A 19,363-nucleotide genomic window follows, 5' to 3' on the forward strand; every position below is an offset into this window, starting at 1 on the left:
AGAAAAGCATGCTATAGAAAATCACATGACACAAAATCATGCTGTAGAAAATTGCACTATGGAAAATCACGCTTTTGAAAATCACACTATAGAAAATGATGTTATATAAGATCATGTTATAGAAAATTGTGCGATCAAAAATTGCACTGTCGAAGATCACTGATAGAAAATACCTTTTCAGTAGAAAGTTCACGTCGTCCGAACAACGTCTACAATTCATCAATCGCGTTATAGCCAATTTGCGCTGACAAAACCCGCGTTATAGCAGTACAATCTGTACTCATGTGTTCCTATACTTGAAAATAAAATCTAATTCTAATTCTAATTCCGATGACATTGTGCAGAAACGTGGCATTGAGACAGATGATCAGCCATAAACCAGATCCAGATCCACAGGGGAGACTGAGTGGCCTAATGGCCTTCTTCCGCAGTTATATACTGCCTCGACATCAATTTTCAATGGTAAAGTGCTCCTTAAAATCTACCGTTCTGCCCAAGTGTTTGACCATCTGACCTAATACGGTGCTCGGAGTCAAGGCTTTGTTGGATTCTGTTCTTGTGGAGCAGCTTGGAATATTATGCTCCGTTGGAGATATTATCTGTTGTTACACATGTGGAGGGCTGACTGAATGCTTTATCAGTTGACGAAGGCAGTGTCTTGGGGGGGATCCAGACTGACCAAATTGAATGCTGTAATGAGTTTCCCAAAGGAAGAGGTGCCCATGCCAGTCTGCCAATGTCAGAGCACCGTGGCTGTCTCTGTCTTGACAAGAAGGTGCCAATGAGATGCCTGGAATATCGAGCTTTAACAATGAAAGATCTCGGAGGAATGGCAAGTGAATGTTTAAAATGTGAACTGATGGTCACTAATGGCTTTTGTTGCAATAAAAGTTTCCTTTTCTGCTCCAAATCAAGCATGAAACCTAGGAACTGGTAGGTCATTTGGCCCTTTGAGGCTTGCTATCCCTGTCTACATCACATTGGCTGAGTCCCTAACCTCAATGCCATATTCCCACTTTCTTGATGTCTTTAGTATCTAAAAATTCATCAATCTCTTTCTTGAAAATTATTCACGATCCAGTCTCTACATCCTTCTGTTGTCATGAATTCACTATCTGGGTGAAGAAATGTTGACACATCTCATTCCTGAACGGTCTACCATGTCTCCTGAGACTGTGGCCCTAGTTCTAGACTCCCCAGTCTGGTGGAAACATCCTTCCTGAACCTAGACTATTCAGCCCTGTTAGAGCTTTATACGTTTCAATCAAATCCCATTTCATTCAACTGAACTCTAGTGAATTCGAATGAATGAATGATTTTATTGTCACATGTATTTTACACATGAGAAAAACGGTAAAACACAGTGAAAATCTTTTCCACTGTCACCACCATCTGGCGCCATTTTGAATCAGTTTAGGAATAAGAAAAAAGCCAAAAAACAAGAGCTTTAAGAGAGTCCATCAGCTCTGAGCCAGCTCGCCATCAACAATGCTTGCACTGCCCACCCTCCTCCATTGTCTTGTCAACCTCTACACCAAACCCAACCAACGTTGAGATCGCCACTCCTCAGATGCCATCTTTCGCAGCTCGGCCGATCCTCCTCTGTCACTGCCTCGCAACTACCTATGCCAGACCCTCCAACCACAAGGCCGTGTCTCTTGCTGCTCGGCCCATCTCAGTGATGCCTTTTGCCTCCTCTTCACCGTGGCCAGTGCTGGATGATGAAGACGTTGATCCTTAAGCACCATCTTTTGTTGCTGGGCTGATGTGGCAGCTGCCAATTCTAATGCCGGGTTCTGTGCTCGCTCCAGGAAAGCTTTATTGTAACATGACGACAGTGAAACATTTACAGATTTGTCACTTACTGCACCGTTTTAGGTACAAGGTACATGGGTACAGACTCTTCAGTACAGGCCCTTAGGAAAATAAAATTAGAAAAAAAATAAAGAAATAAAAAGCACAGCATTACAGATCGTAGAATAAATTTCCATCATCTGCTCTGGTTTCCTCACATAATCCAAAGAGGGTGAGAGGGGAAAGATATAAAAGAGACCTAAAGGGCAACTTTTTCACGCAGAGGGTGGTGCTTGTATGGAATGAGCTGGCAGAGGATGTGGTGAAGGCTGGTAAAATTGCAACATTTAGAAGGCATTTGGATGGGTATATGAATAGGAAGGGTTTGGAGGGATATGGGCCGGGTGCTGGCAGGTAGGACTAGATTGGGTTGGGATATCTGGTCGGTATGGACGGGTTGGACCGAAGGGTCTGTTTCTGTGCTGCACATCTCTATGACTATATGTGCAGGTTAGGGTGAATTGGCCGTGCTAAATTGCCCATAGTGTCCAAGGATATGCAGGTTAGGTGAATTGGCCATGTTAAATTACCAATATTGTTCAGGGATGTGTAGGTTAGGTGGATTGGCCATGGAAAATGCAAGGTTACAGGTAGGGGGATGAAATGCTCTTCAGAGGGTTGGTGTAGACTTGTTGGGCCGATTTCACACTGTGGGGATTCTATTCTACGAAATTAGAAAATCTATCCTCATAGGACAATCCTACCATCCCTGGTATCTGTCTGGTGAACCTCTGCTATACTCCCTCTATGGCAAGTAATAATACCTTCCTTAGGAATCTTCCAGATGTGGTCTCACCACGTCCCTGTATAACTGCAGCAAGGAATCCCTATTTCGGAACGCCAATCCTCTTACAATGAAGGCCATCAATCAAGCACATCCCCAGCCCCCATTGTAATTCCCGTTCTTGCTCCTTAGAACTAAAGTTACAGCTGAAAGGCTGTTTGCTGTAAGAAATGGAAATTGCAACTTCTAAATGCAAAACCCCAAGCCCGACTAGCAACAAATACGGACACGCCAATAAAAGAAGGAACAAATGAAATTTAGCTTTCCAACGGGTGATTTAAAAATCTGTGACTGACATTTATGAACCTAGCTTCTTTAGCCAGGCCAGCCACAGACACAGCGAGCAGCAAGTGGAGACTGGTTAAACAACACAGATGCTGTGCTCTGCCATGGATGCTAGGGCTGGCCCAGACTCTCCAGGGCTTGAAGATCAGTTTCTGGGACACTGCTATGTGCGAGCCTGGAGAGAAACACGTTTTTTTGGACATTTTCATTGACCGTTTCTATTTCCCAGATGAAAAAATACTAAAATTAGCGATGAAAGGTGCAACTGTCCAGCAGTATCCATTTGGTTAATGAATCTTTTTCCTTTCCAATTGACATAGGGAGTCACTAGGATGTGGGGTATTGGTTGAGTACTGGTTGTAGTGTGGGGCGAGTCAGGAGACAAAATCTCCAGGAATACATTTAATCATCATTGGCAACTCGACGTTCTGTATTTCCCATTCTGATCAGTGATATCGCTCCTCTAACTAACCCCCTCATATATAGACAGGGCAGTTAAGATGGCATTTAGCAAACTCGCCTTCATTGCTCAGACCCTTGAGTACAGGAGTTGGGATGTCATGTTGAGGTTGTACAGGACATCGGTGAGGCCTTTTCTGGAGTACTGTGTCGACATCTGCTCGCCCTGCTGTAGGAAGGCTATTACCTTAAACTGGAGTGGTTCAAGAAGGCAGCTTACCCCAACCTTCCCAAGGACAATTAGAAATGGGCAATAAATTCTGACTAAGCCAGTGACCCCACACTCCCCAGGGGTAGGAAAGAAATGATATTTATTCATCAGAACATTTTCATGAAGTAGTGTCTGGTGATTGTCACCAGGAGTTTGGCATATTGGCTTAACTTCTTATCTGAACGATAGTATTTCCGACAGTGCGACACTCCCTCTGTACTGGTTTTCTGTTTTCCCCCAAATGGAGTAGAACTTGAACAAATGACCCGGTGTCTCAACATTGCGTGCCACTGAGACATGACTGATTGAGTTAATGTTCTCGAGACTGGGTATAAAGGGCATCCTGTGAAATTGCACCTCAAACGACGGGGTATTTATGGTCTGGCAGCAGAGAGAGTGACCACTGATGGAGGTTGAAGAGAGGTGTTTGAAGACAAGAGGACTCCAGGCTGAGCTGACAGGGCAAATGCACTCCCATTGACAGAAAGACCAAGGCTGATTGGCGAAATATTGAAACGTGGCCTGAGGATGAACATTTTATTGCGGCGAGTGGTGAGTATCTTCCTGAGGTGCTCCTGAGAGTCCAAGGCTGTGCAGGTTAGGTGGATTGTCCATAGGGTCCAGGGATGTGCAGGTTAGGTGGATTGTCCATAGGGTCCAGGGATGTGCAGGTTAGATGGATTGACCATAGGGTCCAGGGATGTGCAGGTTAGGTGGATTGACCATAGGGTCCAGGGATGTGCAGGTTAGGTGGATTGACCATAGGGTCCATGGATGTGCAGGTTAGGTGGATTGACCATAGGGTCCAGAGATGTGCAGGTTAGGTGGATTGACCATGGGGTCCAGGGATGTGCAGGTTAGGTGGATTGTCCATAGGGTCCAGGGATGTGCAGGTTAGGTGGATTGACTATAGGGTCCAGGGATGTGCAGGTTAGGTGGATTGTCCATAGGTCCAGGGATGTGCAGGTTAGGTGGATTGTCCATAGGGTCCAGGGATGTGCAGGTTAGGTGGATTGACCATAGGGTCCAGGGATGAGCAGGTTAGGTGGATTGTCCATAGGGTCCAGGGATGTGCAGGTTAGGTGGATTGACCATGGGGTCCAGGGATGTGCAGGTGAGGTGTATTAGCCATGGTTAATGCAGGTTACAGGGTTAGGGTAAAAGGGTGGGTAGTTTGTCGGAGGATCCGTGTGGACTCAATGTGCTGAATGTCCTACTTCCACACTGTAGGAGATCTATGATTCTATGAGGGTGAATACAGATTCAATTGTGGCTTTCCAAAGGGAAAGTTCAGCCCTTTAACATCTTCAGAAGTGGTATTGGTCTTTACCACACTTACTACCCACTAGGCCAAGGCTATTCTAGTGGGCAATAATAATGCCTACCTCCAATTCTGCACTTCCAGCCATCTCTTTACTCTCTCCCCTGTCATCTCAGTCCGACACTTATGGGTGGCAATAATTTTTATTTGACCTTGGGATGTGGACATTGATGACTGGGCCTAGTCTTTGTTGCCCATCCCTCGATGCTCTTCAATTGAGGGGCTTGCTGCGCCACCTGGCCCACTCATCTCCTTTAGGGAGGGAAATCTGCCATTCTAACCCAGTCTGGTCTACCTGTGAATCCAGACCCACAGCAATGTGATTGACTTTTGAGATACAGATGCCCCTCCTTAAAGGAGATGAGTGGGCCAGGTGGGTTTTCACAACAATCGATGAGCCTATGTTTAATATTAACGGAACTCCAATCCCAGCAGCTGCTTTGCTGGGATTTGAACTCCATATCCTCAGAGAATTAATCTGACATTTGGATTACTAGTCTGGAGGCATTATCACTTCAACACACTTTCCCCCATTATTTTGTCTTTCCTTGCTCACTAATGGAAACCTCACATCCAGCCCCAAATTTCCCCCAGTCTAATCCTAACCCTATGTCTTTCTCTACACTATTATCTATTGCTGCTTCCTTACATCACCCTGAGTTAGGTTTGTCCAGGGCACCCATTTCCTGCCGGATTGCCACCATTCCTGTTACATTGTTGACCATCTCACTTTCCTTTCAAAGCCTCGAAGCAGCTGATGTTGCAAATGGTCCCATCAAGATGTGTGCCATATTCTTTTCACCCCTACCTCGATCAGAAAGCCCAACTTTGCCCATGCCATCAATATCCAGAGGAATAATAGCAGGATATTTCGGATTACATGGACAGATACCTAAAATCTCTTTGCAGGGAATCCCTGAGTTACAAACACCCAATTTATGACAGAATCCCTACAGTACGGAAACAGGCCATTTGGCCCAACAGGTCCACACTGACCCTCCAAAGGGTAACCCACCCAGACCCATTACCCTAAATTTCCCCCTGACTAATGCACCTAACACACTCATCCCTGGATGGCCAATTCACCTAACCCACACATCTTTGGACCGTGGGAAGAAACTGGAGCACCTAAAGGAAAGCCACGCAGACATGGATAGAATGTGCAAAGTCCACACAGACAGTCATCCGAGGCTGGAATTGAACCTGGGTCCCTGGCGCTGTGAGTCAGCAGTGCTAACCACTGAGCCACCATGCCACCCTAAACGCCACTTATGAGCACAATCTCATAATTGGTTGTAATTTTAAAGATCCAACATACCAATGTTCCCTCGTACCTAGCTATTTTATACTGTCGTGCTTTGTGTTCTGACTTGCGTACAAATCAATTGCAAATCGTCTTAAGAACTGAACCCCGGGACTGCCTGTATTAGGTATGAGGCAATGCTCATTATTTGATTTTCACTGGTTCATGTCTCGATGGTAGCAGTCTCACCTCTAAGTGAAAGGTTTGAGGGAGTGCTGCACTCAGGTGTGCTTATTTTTCAAATGAGACATAAAATCATGAGGGGCATGGATAGGGTGAATAGCCGAGGTCGTTTTCCCAGGGTAGGGGAGTCCAAAACTAGAGGCCGTAGGTTTAAAGTGAGAGGGGAAAGATACAAAATGGATACGGGACAGTTTTTTCACGCAGTGGGTGGTGCGTGTGCTTGGAATGAACTGCCAAAGGAAATGGTGGAGGCTGGTACAATTATAACATTTAAAAGCATCTGGATGGGTATATGAATAGGAAGGGTTTAGAGGGATATGGGCCAAATGCTGGCAAAGGGGACTAGATTAATTTAGATTTTTTAAAATATTCATTCATGGGATGAGGACATCGCTGTCCAAATCAGCATTTATTGCCCATCCCTAATTACCCAGACAGTATTTAAGAGTCAAAGGAGAAGGAGAATCGACGTTTCGGGCATAAGCCCTTCTTCAGGAATTCTTCAGGTTTATGCCCGAAACGTCGATTCTCCTTCTCCTTTGATGCTGCCTGACCTGCTGCGCTTTTCCAGCAACACATTTTTAAGCTCTGATCTCCAGCATCTGCAGTCCTCACTTTCTCCTAGTACTTAAGAGTCACCCACATTGCTGTGGGTTTGGAGCCCCCCTGTAAGCCAGATGAGGTGAGGATGACAGCTTCCTTCCCTCAAGAATGTTAGTGAACCAGATAGAGTTTTCCTAACAATCAAGTCACAATCATCATTAGACTCTTATTTCCAGATTTTCACTAAGTCCAAATTCCACCATCTATCACAATGGGATTTGAACCCAGGGCATTACCTGCGTTGCTGGATTAACAGTGTAGCAATGATACCAGTAGGTAATGGCCTCCCCATATCTGGTCAACGTGGACGATTGGACAGAAGTGTCTGTTTCTGTGCTACACAATTCCACGACTCTATTTGAGGAGAGGTGAGGGCCTCATTGTGCTATCCCTTAGCCTATTAATCGAGAGAACCAAATGGTGATGTCCTGCGGACCCCAAGTTTGAATCCTGCCTTGGCAAATGATGGAACTTGAGTTCAATGAAGTTCTGAAATTGAGCATGATGTGAAGGAACCGAGTGTAGATTTTCATGCCTGAGAGATATCAGAGGAAAATGGTGACATCACCTGTGAATTGCAGTGTGTTGCCGTGACAATCAGTGGTGACATTTGGTTGGCATAGTAACCAACATTGCTCCAAACAACAAGCTCTTACGTGACACTTGGGAACCTGCGTCTCTTGGATTGGTTTCTACAGTCATCAGCAGAAAGGAAGCTCTCCCAGCCCTGAGATTCAATCTGTCATACACCCATCATCTACTGCAAATGGGATTTAACATTCAAGGTCATAGGAAATAGGGTTGGGCTATTCAGTCCATTAAGACTGCTCCACCATTCAATACCATCATGGCTGAACTCAGAGTTCAATACCAGTCTCCTGCCCCTGCGCCTCCGTCCCTTAATCCCCTGAGAGACTGAAAATCTCAGCCTTAACTGAACTCCATGATGGAGCATCTGCATTACTCTCAGATAGAGAATTCCAAAGTTTCTTAGCTGTTTGGGTGAAAATATATTTCCTCGGTCCTAAATGATCAGTCTTTGTATCATAGGATCCCTACAGTATGGAAGCAGGACATTCAGCCCATCACAACCTCCCAAAGAGCATCCCACTTAATGACCTACCCTATCCCTGCATCTCCCATGGCTAACCCACCTAGCCTGTACACAATGGGACAATTTAGCCTGGCCAATCCACCCTAACCTGCACCTCTTGTGTCTGTGGGAGGAGACCAGAGCAAGCTCACACAGGGAACATGCAAATTTCAGAGTCACCTGAGGGTGGAAATGAACCCAGGCCCTTGGTGCTGTGGGGCAGCAGGCCACAAGCCATCTCTTCTCCAGAGGTGGTGTATTCCATGATATTGATGCTGGTCTGAGCACTGACTTTACTTGTTAAGTTCTGGATCAGTGGTGCTGGAAGAGCACAGCAATTCAGGCAGCATCCGAGGACAGGCAAAATCGACGTTTCGGGCAAAAGCCCTGATTCCTGATGAAGGGCTTTTGCCCGAAACGTCGATTTTGCCTGTCCTCGGATGCTGCCTGAATTGCTGTGCTCTTCCAGCACCACTGATCCAGAATCTGGTTTCCAGCATCTGCAGTCATTGTTTTTACCTTTTTGCTTGTTAAGTGCCCGCCCAGGCACTTACGTGGGATGAGAAACCTAGTTTCTAACATGGAAAACAGAACTGGCAATTCAGCATAGCACAAGCTGTACTCAGGATCTATAGCTTGATCCCAGAGGCCTGAAAGCTGATTATACAACTACCTCATGGCTGTCCTTTTACGCAAATGGATTGATACTGTTTTAAGCCTCAGTAGGAATGTGGAGCTTTCTGCATTGTCATAGCTAATTACAGCACAGGTCATCAAAGCATTAATAAGGGAGAATGTGATTAACAATGGAAAGGGGTGCAAAATAGGCAGCAGGATCAAAACTTGTATCAATACATTTTTTTAATTTGTTACACAGGATATGGGCATCACTGACTACACTATCAAATACCTGGAACACGCCTCTGTAACAGCATTGTGGGTCTACCTATGATACATGATTCAAGAAGGTGGTACGCTCTTCATTAAAGTTGTTGAAAAGGTGGTGGTGGAGGTTCCACGATTTTGCCCAGCGACTCTGAAAGAACGATGCCATATTTCCAAGTCAGGATGGTGTGGAGGGAACATTGTCAAACCATAATGACACCATCTGCCTGTTCTCCCTGTCCTTCTGGTTGGCCAATAATGGTTTGATGCCCCTGTTTCTTCATTCATTCATAGGATGAGGGCATCGCTGGCTAGACCAGCATTCATTGCACATTCTCGATTGCCCAGAGGGCAATTAAGAGTCAACCACATTCCTGTGGGGCTGAAGTCACATATAGGCCAGACTGGGTAAGGATAACAAGCAGGAGGCTGGAAGAACAGGCAACGTCAGGTGGTGGAGAAGTTGACAGTTTTAGGTATAACCATTCTTCAGGGCTGGGGGTGGGTGTGGGAGAAGCTGCAGATAAAGGGGGAGGTGGGGGCAGGGTGGTGAAGTGGGGATAGGTGAAGACAGGTACAGGGTATGACCTGGTTGGTCAATGGGAGGGAGCGGAAGATGAGGTGTTGTTCCTCCAATGTGCGATTTGGTTTATTGTGGCAATGGAGGAGGCCAAGGCTGGTCATGTTGGAAAGGGAGTGGGAAGGGGAATACACCTCCTCCCACCCAGTATCCTGCAAGAACCTCTCTCACTCTCCCAATTCCTCTGCCTCTGCTGCATCAGATGAGGACATATTCCACTCCCAAACATCTCAGATGTCCACCTATTTTGAACAACGTGCTTTTCCCTCCCCCCGTCATCCAGACACCCCTCCACCACACCATCTCCATTCCCCATTCCAGTGCTCTAAACCTCCTTCTCCAAACACAATAAGGGCAGAGTCCCCCTTGTCCTCACCAGTCTCCACATCCAAAGAATCATCCTTAAACACTTCAGCCAACTCCAACTACACACCACCACCAAGAACATCCTTCCCTCCCCACCCCTCTCTGCCTTCCACAAAGACTGTTCTCTTCGACAGTCCTTGGTTTGCGTCACCCTCCCCATCAAATCCCATATCCTAATGCTGAATCTTATTGAATAGTCATATAAGTAATAAAGTTCATTAATTGTTGATGGAAGAAGCACATATTGATGAAACCTCAGTGGCTCAGTGGTTAGCACTGCTGCCTTACAGCACAGGGACCTGGGTTCAATTCCAGCCTCGGGCGACTGTGTGGAGTTTGCACATTTGCCCTGTGTCTGTGTGGGCTTCCTCCCACAATCCAAAAGATCTGTTGGTCATGGGGAATGAAGGGGGGGGGTAGCCATGAGTGGGATACCCTTCAGAGGGTCAGGATGGGCCAAATGGCCTGCCCCCACACTCTATGAACTCTATGTGAGTCGGAGCAAGTGCAATGAGTTGTTGAAGTGGATTAAAAATAGCACCATGGTGTGGGAAAAAAGTATTAATGCTTGGACTTGTCATAATTCAACCCTTTTCCTTGCAGAAAGATGGATTAACAATGCTGTTTGTTGATTGTAAAGTGAATTCGGAGGGTGGGTCACAGGATCGATGCCTGTCAAACCGAACTGCGTTGTTTGAAAAAGTTTCAATATTTCCATAACAATGTTTTTTTTAAAAACACATCCTGTTGTGATTTTGACGTCGATAGGATGTTTGTGCATCTCAGATATTCTTATGAACATTCCTAGCGGCTGGTTCCCAACACTCCCATCATTTCAATTGCCGTTATGTTATTTTTCCCACATGAACTCTCCCAACGATTTGCATACTCCCCTTTTTTAGAACCTAAGTTAGCTGAATGCTATTATTAAAGGAGACTCAACTTCAAATTATTCTAAATTTATATGGTCCTTTGGCCACTGACCCACGTCTCCTCGTGAAACATTCCCATGTCTTTTCCCACGTCCTCGTGAAAGGGGCAACATTACCTGGGGGGATCACTTAACTATTCAGTCCCTTGTTCCCAATCTCCATGTTGTGAAGGTTTACCGAGCATAAAGCTCCCAATAGTATTGACAACACATGTCCAACATGACTCAGGGAAGACAATGGCCATTGAGTCATAGAGATGTACAGCACGGAAACAGACCCTTCGGTCCAACTTGTCCATGTGAGCCAGATATCCCAACCAACCTAACCTAGTCCCACCTGCCAGCACCAAGCCCATATCCCTCCAAACTCTTCCTACTCATATACCCATCCAGATGCCTGTTAAATGCTGTAATTGTACCAGCCTCCACCACTTCCTCTGGCAGCTCATTCCATACACGTACCACCCTCTGCTTGAAAAAGTTGCCCCTTAGGTCTCTTTTATATCTTCCCCCTCTCACCCTAAACCTATGCCCTCTAGTTCTGACTGCCCCACCCCAAGGAAAAGACTTTGTCTATTTAACCTATCCATGCCCCTCATGATTTTATAAACTTCTATAAGGTCACCCCTCAGCCTCCGACGCTCTGGGGAAAACAGCCCCAGCCTGTTCAGCCTCTCCCTTTAGCTGAAATTCTCCAACCCTGGCAACATCTTTGTAAATCTTTTCTGAACTTTCAAGTTTCACAACATCCTTCCGATAGGAAGGAGACCAGAATTGCACGCAATATTCCAACAGTGGCCTAACCAATGTCCTGTACAGCCGCAACATGACCTCCCAACTCCTGTACTCAATACTCTGACCAATAAAGGAAAGCATACCAAATGCCTTCTTCACTATCCTATCTACCTGCAATTTCACTTTCAAGGAGCTGTGAACCTGCACTCCAAGGTCTCTTTGTTCAGCAACACTCCCTAGGACCTTACCATTAAAAGTGTATAAGTCCTGCTAAGACTTGCTTTTCCAAATGGTATGGTGACAGGTTTATGGGGCTTGTAATCCAAGCTAATGTTCTAAGGAAGTGTCACTGGGCTGGTCTGGGGTGGGGGCACGGTGGCTCAGTTGTTACCACTGCTGCCTCCCAGCATCAGGGTCCTGGATTTGATTCCAGCCTTGGGCCACTGTCTGTGTGGAGTTTGTACATTCTCCCCGTGTCTGCGCGGGTTTCCTCCGGGTGCTCAGGTTTCCTCCCACAGTCCTAAGATGTGCAGGTTAAGGTGGATTGGCCATACTAAATTGCCCACACCGTTCATGGATGTGTAGGCTAGGTACATTAGTTAGGGCTGAAAATGTGTTGCTGGAAAAGCGCAGCAGGTCAGGCAGCATCCAGGGAACAGGAGAATCGACGTTTCGGGCATAAGCCCTTCTTCAGGATTCTCCTCCTACATTAGTTAGGGGAAATGTAGAGTAATAGGGTAGGGTTGGGGAATGGGTGTGGTGGGCTACTCTTGGGGGGGGGGGGGGGTCGGTGTGCATTTGTTGGGCCGAATGTTCAAAAGAATACACTGTTTCCACACTGTAGGTGTTCTACAATTCTCTGATTTCTCTCCACAGATGCTGCCAGACCTGATACACATTCCCAGCAGTTTCTGTTTTCGTTTCTAGTGCTCAGGAATATAGGTTCGAATCCCATGGCAGCTGCTGGAGGAATTTACATTTGATTAATCGCTCTGGAATTACAAACTGTTCTGATATGGTCCTGTCAGATTGCAGGCCCACGTTCCATTGACGAACCTTTACACTGTACGGCTGGGAATCAGCGATCAACATGTCTGTTTACAGCCAAAATAGAGGTTGCTGGGAAAGCTCAGCAGGTCCGGCAGCGTCTGTGGAGAGAAATCAGAGTCAGGGTTTTGGGTCCATTGAACCTTTCTCAGAACTTTGTGTCTGCAAGATGTGCAGCAGTGACTTGGGAAAGTGTCTTCAACAGCATCTTCCAAATATTTGGCTGTTTCTTCTTCCTCAGGGGACCAGGGCTTGGGAATGTTAACAGTTCCACAGTCCCCCGCCAAGTTGGCACATCATCCCGACTTGGCACCTCATCACCATTCCCTCGCTGGCACTGGGGCTAAAGCCTGCAACTCACGACATAACCATCCTGAGGGTGTGTTTATAGCAAGAGATTCAAGGGTTTTAGTTATAAGGAGAGGCTGAATAGGCTGGGCCTACACTCCCTGGAGCATAAGAGGCTGAGGGGTGACCTTATAAAGGTTAATAAAATCATGAGGGGCATGGATAAGGTGACTAGCCAAGGCCTTTCCTGAGGGTAGGGGAGTCCAAAACCAGAGGGGATAGGTTTAGGGTGAGAGGGGAAAGATTTAAAAAGGAGCTGAGGGGCAACATTTTCACGCAGAGGGTGGTGTATGTATGGAATGAGCTGTCACTGGAAGTGTTGGAGGCTGGTACGATTACAACATTTAAAAGGTATTTGGGTAAGTACACAGACAGGAAAGGCCTAGAGGGAAATGGGACGCATGCGGGCAAATGGAACTGGTCTGGTTTGGGAAAGCTGGTCAGCATGAATGAATTGGGTCAAAAGGCCTGTTTCCATGCTGTATGAATCTATCACTCTTAGACTCATCACATACCTCTCAGGAACGATTTAGAGATAGGCAATAAATTGGAGGCATTATCAGTGACACCCACACCCTAATGCTGAGTCTTATTGAAATAGACATAGTAATAAAGTAATAAAGTTCATTAGTTTTTGATGTAAGAAGCACGTAGTGGTGAAACCTTAGTAGTTTAGTGGTTAGCACTGCTGCCTCACAGTGCCAGGGACCCGAGTTTGATTCCAGCCTCAGACGTCTTTCTGTGTGGAGTTTGCACATTCTCCCCGTGTCTGCATGGGTTACCTCCAGGTGCTCCGGTTTCCTCCCACAGTCCAAAGATGTACAGGTTAGGGTGGATTGGCTGTGCTAAGGTGTCCAGGGATGTGTAGCCAAGTGGGTTAGCCATGGGAAATACAGGGTAACAGGGTCTTCGGTAGTTTGGCATGGGCTGAATGGTCTGCTTCTGCACTGTAGGTATTCTATGACCTTAACCTGACTTCAGGACACCCCAAAGCATTTATGGATCAGTTATGGGGGTTGGATCAGTTGGACAAACTCAGCAGTTAATTTTTGCATTACAAGTAACAATACAAGTCAGAAGGCAAGGCATAAATCAGGTTCTCAGTGATCACGCAGTTAAAAATATGACATTATCTGTGTCCATGCATGAGGCATACTTCAGAAATTTGAGCTAGCCTGAATTAGACCCAGACCAAAACACCAAATGCTGGACTGAAATGAATACAGCCAAGATTAGAGTAGTGCTGGAAAAGCACAGCAGGTCAGGCAGCATCCAAGGAGCAGGAAAATCGACGTTTCGGGCAAAAGCCCTTCATTCCTGATGAAAGACTTATGCCCGAAATGTCGATTTTCCTGCTCCTCGGATGCTGCCTGACCTGCTGTGCCTTTCCAGCGCTACTCTAATCTTGACTCGAATCTCCAGCATCTGCAGTACCCATTTCTGCCCTGAAATGAATCCAGTCAGTGTATGACTGTGCCCTTACAGACATGCACACAACAATCGTGGGAAAACCTCCTTGGATTTTTCCAGCTTTTTATTTTTGGATGTGATTGTCTCTGGTTGCACGGGCTATAGAACCGCAGCGTACCTTTTTAAAGCTGTTAATGGGATGTGAGGGCTTTGACCATGACTTGTTTCAGGTGACCAAGCTGAGTTGTTCGCTGTCAGGTAGAATCTGGAATGTGGTGTGGGGGGGGGGGGGGTTGAGAACAAGCCGTAGAATCGTACCATACAGCAGATGCCCTTCGGCCCATCAGGTCTGTACCGTCCATGAACCCATTTTGCGACGTGGGCTCAGACTTCCACGTGCAATGTCGCAACTCGGCGTTCTTGTTGTCCGCCTGCCTTGCGAGGAGTGACTGCCCACTGGTGGAGGGTGTCGGTCTTGCAGATATTCAGGGTGGGACCCATGCTCTCATGTGTCTCTGGACGGTGGTCTGGAGTACATCCTCTGAGACTGCACATACTCTGCGGTAGCTGCATCGGGTCAATGCTGCAGCACCCTACGGACTCACCCCGAGAGTGGAAATCTCCGTCTGTCAGGGGCCGCTGATGATGATCACGTCAGAAGTCACATGACACCAGGTTTCAAATAAACCTGTTGGACTATAACCTGGAGTCATGTGACTTCTGACTTTGTCCACCCCAGCCCATCACCGGCACCTCCACATCACGATGATGGTGAAGGTGACTGTATAATTATAAAATCGACACCATGTGCTTCTGTATGACCCAGGATATCTGTTTGGGATAATTCATTTTACTTCAGAGAAGGGAGATTTTAAACAATTCTTTCATGGCTCATGGGCATCATTAGTTGGGCCAGCATTTGCTGCTCATCCAGAATTGGCCTGAGTCAGAAGTCACATGTTTCAGAGCGCTGCTCCTTCCAGTGATTTCAAATAAACTTGTCGGACTATAACCTGGTGTCACGTGACTTCTGACTTTGCTCACGCCAACCCAATACCGGCATCTCCACATCACGATGATGGCAATGGGGACTGTCCACAGCAGAAGGGAGAATGCAAACTTGAATTCCAAACAAAAAGATTGAATCATAGAACCGTAGAAATGATACAGCACAGAGGGGAGGCCATTTGACCAATCTTGTGCATGTCAACTCAAAGACACCCAGATGCTCTTTCTAATCCCATCTTCCTGCACACACAGCCCATGGCTCTGCAGCTTACAGCATGTAAGGTGCAGATCCAGGTACATTTTGAAAGAGTTCAGGGCCTCTGCCTCTGCTACCAACACAGGCAACACTTTCCAGACTCCCATCATCCTCCGCGTGAAAAGAAAACTCTTCCTCATGTCCCCTTGAATCTGCAACCCCTGGTTTTTGAATTCTCTGCCAGGGGAAACAGGTACCTCATGTCTACTGTGTCTCCAACCCTCACAATTTAACATACTTCAATCCTGTTACCCCTCAGCCCTCTCTGTTCCAAAGAAAGCGACTCCAACTTCTCCTCGTAAGCTGCAGTTCTCCAACACTGGCAACATCCTAGTGAATCTTCTCAGCACTCTCTCCAGAGCAATTATGCCCTTCCTGTAATACGATGACCAGGACTGCACACAATACTCAGCAGAGTCTTCAGTCTCTGGAAAGGGACTAAAAATTCAGCCTTGCTGTTAAATTAAAGGCACTAATTCAGCCTCAGGGCTGCACACATTTTGATTCTGGATTAATGTATCATGCAAAAGTTGCCATTCAAAGTCCCTACTCACTATCCCATCCACTATCCTGAGGTTGGAGGACTTGATTTCTAAGGAAAGGCTGGATAGTCTGGGACTCCTATCCCTGGAGCGTAGGAGGTTGAGGATTCCCTTTATAAAGGTTTATAAGATCAAGACGGGCGTAGATAAGGTGAATGACAAATGTCTTTTCCCCCGGGTAGGGGTGTCCAAAACTAGAGGGCATAGGTTTAAGGTGAGGGGGAGGGAAAGATTTAAAAAGGACCTGAGGGGCAATTTCTTCACATAGAGTGGTGTGTATAACATGCCAGAGGCAGGTACAATTACAACACAAAAAGCCATTTGGACAGGCACATGGATTGGAAGGGTTTAGAGGGATATGGGCCAAATGCAGGCAAATGGGACTGGTGATGGTTCCCGTGGATGAGTTGGGCTGAAGGGCCTGTTTCCATGCTGTATGACTCTGTGAAATCTCCTTCAAAGCAAGTTGTACTGTTAGCTGTGAGCTGTGTCTATGTTGTGTATCCTTGGTTCTCAAAAGTGACTCAAGGTTCAACTCTCAGCATAGTTCTTTCCAAGTCTCTATAAACAGCCACCCGTGGGACATGACAGAGAAAGCCACATACAATGGAACTTCATCTGAAAATAAATATTGTGCAACTCTGCTGGGATTTGCCCACATCTTTTCTCCAACAGATATATTTAGGGCTCTCAGCTATGATGAGCGACACTGGGTTTTGTTTATTTGGCTGTTTCTTCAGGACAATGAGAGGCCTTCAGATGGCAATCCAGATGTTGAAGATAAACAAATCTGTTTCGGATTAATTTGCGGCCACCCAGTTCCGCGTTTGTTGCCTCGCTCTGTTGCTATTGTCTGCAGTCTGGGATCGATCCCCTCTCCAGTGCTGGTATCAGGCACAGCTCAGTGGCTATCTCCCTTTCATCTCAGTGTTAGCGAGGCTGCGGGGGAGGGGGAGGGGGGCCTTAACCTTTCCTGGGGACAAAAACCTAGGTACCCTCTGCAGTACCAGAGAGGTGCTGCATTGCCATTGCTTCAGTTCCATCTGTTAAACTCTCTCGGTGCACACACTCTTGTTTGTGAGGACAACAAGGGAGGGGGGCCTTAACCTTTCCTGGGGACAAAAACCAGAGAGGTGCTGCATTGCCATTGCTTCAGTTCCATCTGTTAAACTCTCTCGGTGCACACACTCTTGTTTGTGAGGACAACAACTCGACTCTGAGAGTAACTGAACAGCAGTTGAGGACAGGAAATGACTGAGTAGGGTGGAGATGATGTCTCGTTCACTCCTGCTTATATCTTCTGGCTTCCCATCTTGAATCTGGCTTTTACACCACTTCACACCAAGAGTCTTCATCAAGGCAGGGATATGGGCCAAGCACAGGTGAATGGGACTACTTCGGTTCAGGAAACCTGGATGAGTTGGGCCGAAGGGCCTGTTTCTATTACTCTGAGGCAGGATGGATTCGAAGTGTCAGCTGGTGAAGCTGAGGAAGTGTATAGTCACGGAAACGGTTCGGAAATGCCAACTAAGTTTATGCCGCACACTACACCAACACCCATTGTGTCTCAGGCCTGAGGTTCAGCAGTGGCCCTTCGCACCGTAGTCCTTACAATAAAAGAAGGCCAAAAGACCTGCATTTCTGTAGCCCCGTTGGTCACCTTGGAGGCATCCCAAAGTGCTTCACGGGCAATGAAATATTGAAGATCCTTATGGGACGACTTGATAAGGTGGATATTTCCCTATGTGGGAGACCAGGCCCACGGGACGCAGCTTTAAAAATAAGATGTCTTCTCGAAGGTGAGAAGATTGTTTGGTGTTCAGAGAGTTGTAAGCCTTTGGCACTCTCTTCTTTGGAGAGCAAAAGAGTTGAACATTTTGAATGGATAGATTCTTGACTGACAACGGTGTCAAAGGGTATTGGGAATGGGTGGGAACTAGAGCTGGGGGTCACACCCAGATTGGTCATGACTATACTGAATGGTGCAGGAAGCGCAATGGGCTGAATGGCCAACTGTTGCTTCATGGATTGCTTTTCTGTAATCCAGAGATCCGGGATAGTAATCCAGTAAACCCCGCTAATCATCTAGTGATCTGAGATAGTAATCCAGTGAGTTAGGATAGTCATCCACAGGACTGGGTTAGTAATCCAGTGATCTGGGATATTAATCCAGTGATCTGGGATAGTCATCCACAGAATTGGGATAATAATCCAGTGATCTGGGATATTAATCCAGTGATCTGGGATATTAATCCAGTGATCTGGGATAGTCATCTCTGGGATATTAATCCAGTGATCTGGGATAGTCATCCGCAGAATTGGGATAATAATCCAGTGATCTGGGATAGTAATCCAGTGATCTGGGATAGCGCAGCAGGTCAGGCAGCATCCAAGGAGCAGGAGAATCGACGTTTCGGCATGAGCCCAGGCTCATGCCTGAAACGTCGATTCTCCTGCTCCTTGATTGCTGCCTGACCTGCTGCGCTTTTCCAGCAACACATTTTCAGCTCTGATCTCCAGCATCTGCAGTCCTCACTTTCTCCTAGTGATCTGGGATAGTCATCTACAGAATTGGGATAATAATCCAGTGATCTGGGATAGTAATCCACATAACTGGGATAATAATACAGTGATCTGGATAGTAATCTAGTGATCTGGGATAGTAATCTAGTGATTTGGGATAGTAATTTAGTAAGGTAGGCTAGTAATCCAGCAATCTAGGCTAGTAAGACAGAGATCTGGGACAGCAATCCAGGAGTCCGACATCAAGTCCCCTGTCAGTAGGAGCAGATTTTAATTCAATCAATTAATACTGGAGTTAAAAGGCTAACCTCAGTGATGGTGACATGGAAACATAGAAAATAGGAACATACATAGGCCATTCAGCCCTTCAAACCTACTCCACCATACACTGTGATCATGGCTGATCATCCTGTCTCCACCATCTTCCATACCCTTTGATTCCTTTACCCCATAACCACTATATCAGCCTCAAACAACTGGGTTATTGTAAACATCTCCAAAATAGACTAGCAAACAATTCAGTTCACCCCAAACCTCCCAAGAATTATTAAGGAAAGGCAATAAATTCTGACTTTGCCTGAACTGCACAAATCTTGTCAATTAACATACTAAAGGAGCATAGAGTCACAGACTCAT

This window comes from Chiloscyllium plagiosum, chromosome 40, assembly GCF_004010195.1.
Source record: "Chiloscyllium plagiosum isolate BGI_BamShark_2017 chromosome 40, ASM401019v2, whole genome shotgun sequence".
NCBI lineage: Eukaryota > Metazoa > Chordata > Chondrichthyes > Orectolobiformes > Hemiscylliidae > Chiloscyllium > Chiloscyllium plagiosum.